We start from the raw sequence: 12,679 nt of genomic DNA, 5'->3' as shown, positions 1-12,679 counted from the left end.
TGTGTATTGTGTATGATTTGTTTTAAAGCTTTCTCTATTGTTTTATTGCCCAAGAAAATGAGATAAGCGGTCATATCAAGTATCTCTGTTTACTTTGGCCAGTTGCTCTTTGTCTCCCAGCTCTCCTCCTCTGATGCCCCTCTTTCCTCCCCAAATGTCCCTCTCTACTCCTCTGATGCCCCTCTTTCCTCCCCAAATGTCCCTCTCTACTCCTCTGATGCCCCTCTTTCCTCCCCAAATGTCCCTCTCTACTCCTCTGATGCCCCTCTTTCCTCCCCAAATGTCCCTCTCTACTCCTCTGATGCCCCTCTTTTCTAGGAGGTCAGAATGTTTGCTGGGCCCTAAAAGCCCCAATAATGTGTATAGACAGATTTATAAGTTAAACGGGGTAAATAAAACCAATTGTTCTTCTTCTTAATGCCCCGCATAGTTACACAAATACCCAGCAATAGGGCACGAAGTCACATAAAAAGTCTGGGGACCCCACCCCACGTCCCGCACAAACATCGGAATGATAAAGCCCTGTCTGTTTATCCAGCCCCTCCAATGGATTGTAAGCTCTGGTGAACAAGGTACCCCTGTAGAGTTGTGTGTGGCATCTGGTGGCACTAGACAAATAGATGTAAGATGTTAAGCTATTGGAGCCCTGATGATCTCACCAAGGACAAGAACCCCAAAAGGTTTAATAATAATCCACCCCGGGGGTACATGCAGCTCTGCCCCCACGTTCACATGATCTTAACGTGGCACGGCCCTGGATCTAAAGATCTGGCTGGATTGTCTAATAAAGGAGTTAGTGGACCCTGTGGGTGTTTTTAAAAGCTGCACCTGTGGCCCACTTAGGTTGCCCACCTCTGTTTTAAACTGCCGACCCTGGCTCGGAGAGGATTATCGTGGCAGGAGGACTTTATGGCACATGGCACGGTTATGCAGTTTGTGCCGTGTACCTGTGCCGTGCCATGCCTCCTCTGTGCTACGGCTGGCTCTAAGCCTTGGCCTGCGGCCACCTACTCCCCCGTAGTACCGCGTTATGGTCAGGTTAAGCTGTCGCTGCCGGTGCCTTTAATGTGACAACTTGCAGAGAGTTATCGGCAGGCAGAAATGGCAACCGTCCACCAGCTGCTTAACCCTTCAACACGGCAACTGCTCACCGCTTTCTGTGGCCTATGACGTTGGGTTGCGTTCGGCAGAGAGAGGGATACTCTAGTCTATGGTATTCATTTGTCGCTGGGGGAGAAATGAGAGTCCATGACAATAAATTTGTGTGTCTTGCTTGCCCCCTGCATAATTAGCCGGTCCGAACAAAAACATGTGGATCTGGGTTCCTGGGGTCCACGGCTGCCGATCTTTACGGCTCATTTGATCTCTTCTGCATTTTATTTTATTCTCCTTAATTTTTAATCTTAGCTCCATCATGAATTTGGGGTTCTAGATGTTCTTCTCTACCTTTGCTAGAACCCTGACTGTTTTCTGATTGGGTACTGGAGAGACACCGATAATTAATATTCAGGTAATCTGGATATTTTGGACTTTGAGAAATATTTTTTCTTAAAGAAAAAAAACGCTTTGATGATAGCAAGGAACATCGCGCTAGGAGAACTCATTGACAAGGCCGGCAGGGTGAAGAATGTAATTGCAGAATATATCGTAGAAACATAGAACATGCCGGCAGATCGGCCCCATTCGGCCCGTCTAGTCTGCCCATTTACTTTCTGTAAAGACTCAAACCTTAATCAGTCGTAGATTCAGGAGCCATATACCTATCCCAGGCATGTTTAAATGCTGGGAGGCTGTTCCATTTATCTACCACTCTCTAGGTAAAGTAAAACTTCTTTAGAAGTGAACCCATCAAATATGTCTCCCACCTCCATAATTTATCAGTTATTCAAAGCCATCGTTTCATGCATGATCTCTTTGGAGACAGAAATGCAAGGAAAGATTTAAGGCTAAAAATCCTCACCAATTAAGCCACTCCCCTGAGGATCCTGCCCCGCCCACAAAGTCCCACAGCTAGCTTTAATGCCTAACCCATTGGCACTTTTATTCTGTGTATCGCATTTAGCTTTATATTTTTACTGGTAGTAAAGTACGTGCAAATAGCATCCTTAGATTGCTCCGGCAACAAATTGGTCTCCAAAATATGGTTATTTATGGTACAGTTGTTGAAATAAATACTACAGTACAGATAAATACCTAAACATATATCTAAAATATAATTATATATAACTATATATTTATATACATACATACACACACATACACTCCTATGTACATAGTGATTGGCTGACATTCAGAAGAATATCACGCTGCTCTGTGTATAATAGGAGCGAGTGAAATATTAACCCTTTTATATTTTTTACACGTTATTAATGTGCAGGAGCAGACAAACAGATGTGGAAATTAATAGCCACACTAACAATTATAGGAGCCATCTTGATTAGGTAAGGATATGGAATTCAGTGTATCGCAAAAAGTTGATTGGTAACTCTTTTTGAAGCTACTTCTCTCCCTGTCTGACCGGCCAGTATGTATATAATGTCGTATTTGGCCAAACTTCCCATTGGATACCTGTTATCACAGAACATTTCTATTATGACAAAATAAAGGCAATCATTTTCAATTTCTGTTTTTCCTGTAGTTTGAATCAAATAATATAACTATTTAGCCGAGCACTATTTGTGTTCATATCTACAGTAAAGTTCTGGATTGCTATGTAGAAAATATTGACATTAACTCAATGACCACAGCTGCCCTGGGTCAACCTTTTTGACCTTGGGTGAACTTAACTACAAGTCAAGCATCCCTGTCAGTAAGGAGAGATTAAAACTCCCATCATGCTGAGATAAAGCGCCTTACACAATACGTCTTGTTCTTGTCGGGGGTTCTAGAACTCAGGTGATAACACTTACGTCTCTGTGTGGAATTAAGGGGTTAAGTTTAGCCGGTATTGTGACGAGGAGTTGTAAAAATAAAAGCAGATGGGGTTACAGAGAGAAAGAGAATAAAATAACTTTAAATCATTAGCTATGCATCCAAAGTGGCTTGATACACAGGACATGCCAGGGCATCAGCTGGCAGGGGTCCCCAGGCTGTGTGGGCTGCTCCCACTGGAAGGCGGCATGTCACCCCCGGAACCCTTCCTCACTTCTCGCCGTCTCCTGTGCCGGCCGGCAAGATGCCCAGAGAGAAGCCCAGGATCAGCTGGGGAGACAGCTGTGGTATAGGCTGAAACACAGCGAGCGCAGTGACAGAGGGGGCTAGGGAACACATCCCAGAAATGGAGATGTGAGGTCCCAGTGGGAGTCAGGACTCAGGTGACCGAGAGGTTAAATCTCCCCGGTATACCGAGTGACAACACGTCTGTCTGCCAAAGTTATTTGGTTATATGTTTAGTATGTAACTTTCTGATTTATGCCGTAGCTATAAAATGATGCACATCGGTTCACGTTCAGCTCTCTGAATCACTCTGCCTTTGCCATTAATAATGGTTGTGTGTGTGTGCGTGGTGTTGTGTGCCGGTGCAACCGTTACGGGTTGTGTTTGTGTACGTATGGTTTTATGTCATTGCAAGGGTTAAGAGCAGTGAGTGTGTGTGTAGTGTTGTGTGTCATTGCTAGGGTTAGTTAGTGTGAGTGTATAGTGTATCAGTGCAAAGGTTAAGGCTTGTGACTGTATATAGTCCTGTGTGTCAAAGCAAGGGTTAATGGTTGTGGGTATGTGTGCAGTGATGTGCGTCATATAAATGGTTAATATTGTGAGTGTGTCAGTGCAAGGGTTAGTGTTCTGTGAGTATAGTGCTGTGTGTCAGTGCAGGGATTAACGGCTGTATATGTGTGTAGTGCCGTGTGTTGTGTTTGTTTGCGTACACTGCTTTGTGAGTGTATGCATAGAGTGCTGTGTGTTACTGAGTGTTAAATGTGCGTGTATGTTGCCAGAGCAAAAAGTAAATTGCGTGTGTACATTGCTCTGCAAGCGTCAATGCAGGGGTTAACCGTGTCTGTGTGTGGTGCTCTGCAAGTGTCAATGCAGGGGTTAACCGTGTCTGTGTGTGGTGCTCTGCAAGTGTCAATGCAGGGGTTAACCGTGTCTGTGTGTGGTGCTCTGCAAGCGTCAATGCAGGGGTTAACCGTGTCTGTGTGTGGTGCTCTGCAAGTGTCAATGCAGGGGTTAACCGTGTCTGTGTGTGGTGCTCTGCAAGTGTCAATGCAGGGGTTAACCGTGTCTGTGTGTGGTGCTCTGCAAGTGATAATGCAGGGGTTAACCGTGTCTGTGTGTGGTGCTCTGCAAGTGTCAATGCAGGGGTTAACCGTGTCTGTGTGTGGTGCTCTGCAAGTGATAATGCAGGGGTTAACCGTGTCTGTGTGTGGTGCTCTGCAAGTGTCAATGCAGGGGTTAACCGTGTCTGTGTGTGGTGCTCTGCAAGTGATAATGCAGGGGTTAACCGTGTCTGTGTGTGGTGCTCTGCAAGTGTCAATGCAGGGGTTAACCGTGTCTATGTGTGGTGCTCTGCAAGTGATAATGCAGGGGTTAACCGTGTCTGTGTGTGGTGCTCTGCAAGTGTCAATGCAGGGGTTAACCGTGTCTGTGTGTGGTGCTCTGCAAGTGATAATGCAGGGGTTAACCGTGTCTGTGTGTGGTGCTCTGCAAGTGTCAATGCAGGGGTTAACCGTGTCTGTGTGTGGTGCTCTGCAAGTGATAATGCAGGGGTTAACCGTGTCTGTGTGTGGTGCTCTGCAAGTGTCAATGCAGGGGTTAACCGTGTCTATGTGTGGTGCTCTGCAAGTGATAATGCAGGGGTTAACCGTGTCTGTGTGTGGTGCTCTGCAAGTGTCAATGCAGGGGTTAACCGTGTCTGTGAGTGGTGCTCTGCAAGTGTCAATGCAGGGGTTAACCGTGTCTGTGCGTGGTGCTCTGCAAGTGTCAATGCAGGGGTTAACCGTGTCTGTGTGTGGTGCTCTGCAAGTGTCAATGCAGGGGTTAACCGTGTCTATGTGTGGTGCTCTGTTAGTGTCGGTGCGAGGGGTAATTGTGTTTGTGTACGGTGCTTTGCGAGTGTCGGTGCGAGGGGTAATTGTGTTTGTTGCTTTGTGAGTGTTAGCGCAGGGGTTAACGGCTGGGAGTGTTTGTGTGTGTCAGATGCCTGTCTGGGCGCGTGTGTGTTCAATTTCAGGATGGGTGATGTTATTGCCACAAGCTCATTAGGGCGATATTGTTTTTTAATCAGTGCCATGGTAACCATGATGCAAGCGTATATTCAGCACCTGATCCTCTGTGTGTCACCCTCCCGCCCTCCCCAGTAACGTCTCTCCCCGTGAGGCCTCACAGACCAGCTGGATGAGGGTGCTGGGAGGGAGAACTTGGTACGGGTCTGGTCCAGCTCTGGAATTCCAGCCTGGCCACTGCTGGGCAATTAGTAGGAAGAAGAAGATCATTAACAATGGTGTATTTTTGTGTTATCATGTCTTAAACTGTGTTTATTTTAGATTTTAGAGTCCAATTTTTTTTTTAAGACTTCCTGCGGTGAGAGGTCTAATGGTGGAGCGGCACGAATCCCAGAAGCCAAACGCTTTTAATGATAAAGCTGAAGTAGTCCACTTCTCTGCGGCCGTTTAAAAAGGTCCTTAAAACTAACAATTTACATAAAAAAAATGTAATTATCGACTCCACTAAATTAAATGAAACCCGTTTGAGATGGCAGTGCTGTTTCAGCAGGCGAGGGGGAAGAGATTTTCTGATGCGCTCTTTACTTCCTGTTGTGTCCCACAGCAGACCCCAGGTGTAAAAAAAATACTCCTCCTCGTCCGATTAATAAAATGCAAACTAGATATATATATAGAAACGTATACACAATAATCAGTAAATCACTTTAGCACGGGGTATGCCTGAAGAGCTAATGCAGTGAAGTGTGGCCCCACTGCGCCAACACGCCTCGGTCCCTAAAGGATTGGGGGGCAGCACTCCCATCCCATTAGGCTTCATTGTAGGTTCCTTCCACCTGTTCTGAGCTCTGAAGATACAGCGTGAGATCCGACATCGAAGCGCATCAACCGAGCAACCGAGGCCACGCGTAGAACCCCATCGCTGCCACCAACTACACGGCAAACACAATCAATATCAAATGGCTTTAAGAACCAACGTTCCATTTTTTATTTTTCAGATTTATGTAATCCTGGGGGCAGTATCGTTGCGAGGTTCCATCTTTGATGGCGCGCCTTGCATGTGGTTCTAGACCTACAGCCAAGCAAGAGCCAAACCTTTTAACTAACCTCAAGTATCAATTATTAATCTCGGCAGATGCCCCCAATAACTGTCTAGCCGATGAGAGTTACATCTGGGAAAAGTGTCGGAGTAACCCCTGGCTTTGATACCCCAAGGGGCAACCGTATCATGAGCACAGCCTCCGAACATCGCGCTGCCTGGGGCAAAACGTCCTCTATATATATAATGAAACCATTTCATTAGAATCAAGTTCAAGCCAAAAGACACCAAGGCCGCCCCGTACCCCATGCGCCTACTCTTTTAGGCAAGAAATATTATTTTTTTTCACCATAAGTTAACAATAACTTACCGCATGACGCCTGCACGCAACATGTATGTATTTAAACGTAACGTCTCAAAATGACCGAACGCGTTCTTCTGACCTAATACTGGAATATTTGGCTTCGACCACGCTACAAAATTCTATCGAAACCAGAGGAATCGTTCCCCGAAAAGCGCTTTTCATTTTAAAATTAAAACGTTTGGAAATAAAAAAAAAAAAGTTTTGCTTGTCCATATTCTGCAAAAAAGGCGCATTTGGAACGACGACCTGAACGTTTTTACCAGGAACTAAAGATCGCGCCGGCTTCTTGTCGCGATTCAGTTGCGACGCAAACGTTTTTTTTTCGAAGGGATTGTCAGCTGTTGGGAATTCTCGTCGGATCTGAGATTTGGTGCGTTGGCTCCATTATTATTACATAATAAACGTATTTCCAAACATCTGTGGCGCATAAAACAAAATTCCAAAAAGTGACACCGGGAAGCGAATACCCCGCCACGGTGACGCACGCCGCTTTTAGGCTGCAATAACTAAATTGCGCTTTTAATGGCTTTTACGGAGTCACAGAGACAAGCCCAAAGTGTCACCCCGCTGTCCTCCCTCGCTCTCTCGTGGGGCGCTTTATTATCTCCCCGCTCATCCCTTCTGTCACCGTCTCTCTGATTCACGGTCCCTGGGCTGCGTATCCCCGTCCGCTCCCTCCTATCCATTCCCTCCTTTATGAAATATGCATGTTGAACAGATGTCCCCATCCCCTCATCCACACAGAGCCCTGGTCCTCACTTATCCATCCATCCCTCCCTCTGCCCCTTAGCCAAGTCACAGGAGCGCTCCCACCCCCCCAACTCCCTCATCCCCTGGGTTTTCCCATTCTGTCGGCCAATGGATTCCCCTCCCAGCTGTTTAATATGAATGATGAAAGGTACCGCAGCAGCCAATCAGATCACTGACAGCTTCCTCGTGCGAGTCTCCTCTCTCTATATATATAAACATATGGGAGTCCTATACACATGGGTGTATGTGCATTAAGCTTGGTGCCTGGCTCTGTGCGTGCGCGGCAGAGCTGCTTATATTTAATTTAACTTTTTATACATTTTTAAATGGAACCAGAACAATCTGTGTTTTAAGGCACCAAACTTCAAAAGTACTCTTTCCCTAAAACACCCAGCAGAGGGTCCAGCTAAAAACCTTAAGAGAAAATCCCAAAAACTTCTTGACCCCGGGGTGGGATTCTCGAAGGCGCAGATACACGGACGCCAGGTTGGGAAGGACCATGTCATTTAAAAGTAAGTGCTTATTTTATGATATATGTTTTATTATATATATTGTATTATAGGTTATATTATTTTTATTTTTTATATATATATATATATATATATATATATATAATGATAATTATTTTTTTTTATCATTTTTGTAACAATCCTTATATTTGAGTGCCAGTAATGGGCCAGATTGGTTTTACTTTCTTATACAAAGAAGCATCCCATTAGTAGAACAATAATTACTAACTATAAATGGCATTAATGACTTTTTAAATAAAGAATTGAGTGTGAACTGTGATTGGCTAGCGTATCTGCCCATAGGTACTCCATACATTAATCGTGGTATGAAATGTTCCCACCCTATAGGGTTAGTGTTTCAGTGCCAAAGGAAACAATGCATCGAATTCCCCACTGGTGGTTAAACAGTTAACTCCTTTGTCTGTAACTTTGTGGATTTTGTGTGTTTTTGTGGGGAAAAGCCAGACCTTTAGGAGCGGCTTAACTTATTTACCCCCCCCCCAACCCAGCATTAATCATAATAATCAGCTGCCAGATTCATACAGAAGATGTATTAATAACCCCACTGTGGGAAGCAGTTACCCCATCACTTTTTTTTTTTTATTTCATTCTCCAGCGATGAGTGTTTTTGTTTTATGGGAATGTCCTGAAGGTACGTTTTAGTTCCTGGCAGCTGAATAGTTAATAGGCAGTTCTGAGCCACGGAACATGTTTTTTTTAAGTTGCACGATCTACGCTCATGCGCGTTCCTTTCCAAAATATAGCCCGACCGATGCTCGGCTTCCCATTTACTGCCGTGAAACAGAGAAATCCAAAAATGTAACCGCTCGAGTCAGTGAAAGGAGAGTCGGCTTCAGGTCCCGGCGACTTGTAGACAGAAACGCACAAACCTTAGGAGGCGACGGCAGCGAAGACCTCTCTCTTCCACCCTTTCCGATTATTTTTATATAATCCGTGTTAGCCAGCCCTGTCGATACCAGAACGTCGAGCGACACGCAAAGAGTTAACGAGGGACATATGTTGAATATTCCGGCCGGCTTCGGGTTTTTTCCCCCCGGATTTTTCTGCTTATTTATTTATATATTTTTATTAGCGTCTCCGCCTTTCATTACTGGCCCCATCTGGCAAGAAAATTGTGAGACGGATGCATTTGGTTCCACAGGGGAATGCATTATAGCACTTCGGTGACCTCTCTTTTTTTTCCCCATCGCATCTGTGTGACAGTTCGCAGCGATGAGAGCGTTCTATATCGACGATGTCAGTGCGACTGCGGATTTGAAGCCAAACGTACATTATCGTTACCGTTTCCGATAGAGCGGTGGCAGGCAGGTACCCCACGCCGGCCGGACCAGTAAAGAGACAGACGTAGCGCTCGCTTTGAACGCTCTTTGGCAGCGTGATCGTCGATGTCTTGGGTAGCTCAAACCCCTTCATGTTAATTATTTTGTTAGCGGGATGACCTGCCAATCATTCATTGTAGAGAAATGAGTTAATTGTCCGCTAAATTGGGCAAAGTGGATGGAGAGGCTCGGAGAGAACCCTCAGCCTGACAGACGCTCACAGAAACTTTACAAAGAAAATCTGGAGTGCTGTTGAAAAGCCCCCCCCCTCTTCCGGGATCTTCTAAGCGGTTAATGAACTCTCCAGCCAAAACTTTCAAAACAACGCTTTGTACGAGTGGGAAAAAAAAAAAAAAATCTAAAATGTTGAAAAATTCCCTGGATTCAATAGGTGAATCCGTAGCGCTGTAGAATTTTTGTTGTAGAATTATTTCGGCGACAAACATGTGGTTACTGAATATGAAAGTGAGAAAAAAAAAAAAAACACATTCGCAGTAAATTCACTTTATTTGTATTTTTTTGTTTTTATAAAAATATATAATTTCTACATTTATATAAAATACTATAGGAAAAAAAAGGGACATAACTACAAAAATTATTATTATATACGAAATCCAAATCTACAGTAATTTTATACACAAAGGTTTTCATAATGACACAAAACAGAGAGTCTAATAATGCTAATAAATTATAGGTAAATACAGATTAATATTATATATATATCTATATATGGTTTGGAGGAGTGAAACATTTAGCGCTTAAAGGTTTCATGAGTAATTAATCAATTAATGAAAGAAGAAAAGGACCATTTGAGACCAGGTCCAGCTGAAAAATAAATAAATAATAAATATAAATATATATATATATATATATATATACACACATAGACATATACATATACAATACTAGGGGTTGTTTATCAAGATCCTCGAAAATGTATACAAAATAATTGGCTTTTAGAATAAATAATTAAAAAAATTGGTATTAAAAAATGTAAAACAACAAAAACAAAAAGTGGGGGTATTTTATATATATATATATATATTAATGTATATATTGGATATTATGAAACAAATCTTTATTAAATATTAATGATTGTTCTTCAGCTAAACTCGGTTCCCATATGGAAGTAACTACTTTTAGTTTTTCTTTAAAGATTAAACGCCAGCGTATTCTTCCTCCTCGTACCTCCGGGAGACTTTTATGTACAAACAAAATTTACTTTATTTAAAAATGTATTGAAACTGCATTAGGAAAAGCGCTTTAATTTACTTAGAATTACTCATACGCCGGGCTGCGCGCAGGAAGATTTCTTTTAACACTTTTATTATTTACAGTAAAAATATTATCTTGATATATAGATATATCTCTCAATGGATGGGAAGATTCCCTGGCATCCAGTCTCCTGACGTTCCCGTTTGACATACGGCGTATTCTATCGTTGAATTGCGTTTCATTAAACTATAAACATCTCTAATGAGGCTCAAGTGAGCCGCGGAACTACTTTAAAACAAGAAAAAAGTATAAATCACTAAGCCACGAACCGCACTGGAGTAAAAAATGAGTAAAAACACCCCAAAAAAAAAAAAAAAGAGAACTCGGTGGCCACATTGGTCATACGAAGATCTCTCTGCGGAACGTAGCTGCAAATCCTAGAAGGACGATAACGAGTAGAGAGATGGCACGAACGTCAATGAGAAGTTTGGGACTTTGTAACGATCATCTCGTTAATGAGTTCTGGAACATAAACCCCACGCTCCGTATTGAAGACGTTGGCGCCCGCTGAGTGGGGTTTTTTTTAAGATTTGTCCCTAGAAGGGTTGAGATTGTTGAAGGTGTTGGAGAAGACCCCTGGGTTTGGGCTGTGGTGGGGTGCAGGAGGAGGCATTCGCGAAGGATTAGCATTATAACAGGCGCGGGATGGATGACCTGTAAGCGATCGGCGGACCATCCTTCTTCGGTTGATGTGAATTAGCGTCGTCCGATCTGGCGGCTGATAACAGATGCGGTCCCTTTCCTTCTCAAAAAACCCGAGGCCGGCAAAATCTTTTAAGATTCCAAAAAGAGAACAAAAATGACACAAAAACGGGAAAAAAAAAATCCCAGTTTTTTACCCATTTTTCCTCATTTGACGTCACGATACATACTAGAAGGTGTCGGATGCCAGGGTCATTTTTTTTAATGGTTATATTTGGTAGTTTGGTTATTTTTGACTAAAGCTGGAATTGCGCGTGGGGTCCCCGGGAAGGTGTCGGGCGTGTTATTATTATCTGTTGACGGCGGTTGATGTATTGCGTGTTGTGTAGACCAAATGAAATAATGTGTTTTCCATACACAGCAGCCGTGGAATCCAATCTCCGAGATTGCATTACTGGTTAGTAGTGAAATCCGGCGACCGTAATCAGATGAGTTGTCGGCCCTCGGTATGAAAAGGGTCCATTTTAATCCGGTTTCCCTCATGACAATAGGTGTGCCGCATTTATCATTCCCCACTCCGTCCGCCCACACCCGTGTCACCGTGGAATAACGCGCAGGAAGGGATGACATATGTGTTGTATGGGGTAATTCACTTGCGATGAGTAGCCCTCTGCTTAAACGCTTGCGACAAGGCTTCCTTTGGACGTGATTAGGAGAGAATAGGACCAACGGGGGCATTCATAATCCCGCTGTCCTCCTACCGCGACGGATGAGACAGCTCAGAGGCAAAGTGAGTTACGTCCGATGTCTGTCTTGAGCTAATGTATTCTGTGTATGTTCTGTTTAGTCAGCCCCTCGCCTGCAGAGCTTACATTCTAAGGGCTGTCACATAAAATATGGATGACGTATAGGATTAAGTTAGGATTGGAAAAACAACCAGTTGCGTAGTACGTAGCGGAGATCACCTGCTCGGTGTTAACCGGGTACTAACGTTTAAATGGGTGAAATTTGGTCAAAATCCCCATTTTGCTCAAGTGGTCCCAGGAGACCGCGTGCCGCGTCAAGTTAAATTGTTTTAATGTATATTAGGTGTTTCTTGGGTTTGCGACGTAACCTATCCCAGCATGCCCCTGGCCTCTTCTTCCTGATTGGCTGCACATTCTGTATCTTGTTTAAGTCTTAAGTGGTGCACTTCTCATGGAGCAGAAAGAGAGCTAGAGGAGTGCCCAAAATACCCATAAGATAAGGTAAGGGCTGTCAGATTACCACGTTATAGGATTCCTGGGATCCGAAAATATCTTACAGCACGAATCAGGGGCCGGCTAGACGGGCCAAACGGTTCTTATCTTATATTTCTAGTAGAAATGTACCGAATACCGGATTATACATCAAATTTCTGCCGTTTTAATAGATAATGCATATTCTTGACATTGGGACTTGTTTTCCGAGCAGCTGAAAACGTCATAAGGGTGGTCTCGGATTATACCAAATGGGTATTTTCTTAAACCATCTCCCAAAAAGCATCGCTCATCACCTCTGGCACTCAAATGGTTTATTTTAAAGCGAGAAGGAGGGCTACTGGATGTGAAAATCACCCACTG

Source organism: Sceloporus occidentalis, unplaced genomic scaffold (assembly GCF_023333645.1).
Source record: "Sceloporus occidentalis isolate IW3139 unplaced genomic scaffold, rSceOcc1.0.p SCAF_155, whole genome shotgun sequence".
Classification (NCBI taxonomy): Eukaryota; Metazoa; Chordata; class Lepidosauria; order Squamata; family Phrynosomatidae; genus Sceloporus; species Sceloporus occidentalis.
Note: the sequence above shows the minus strand (reverse complement) of the source record.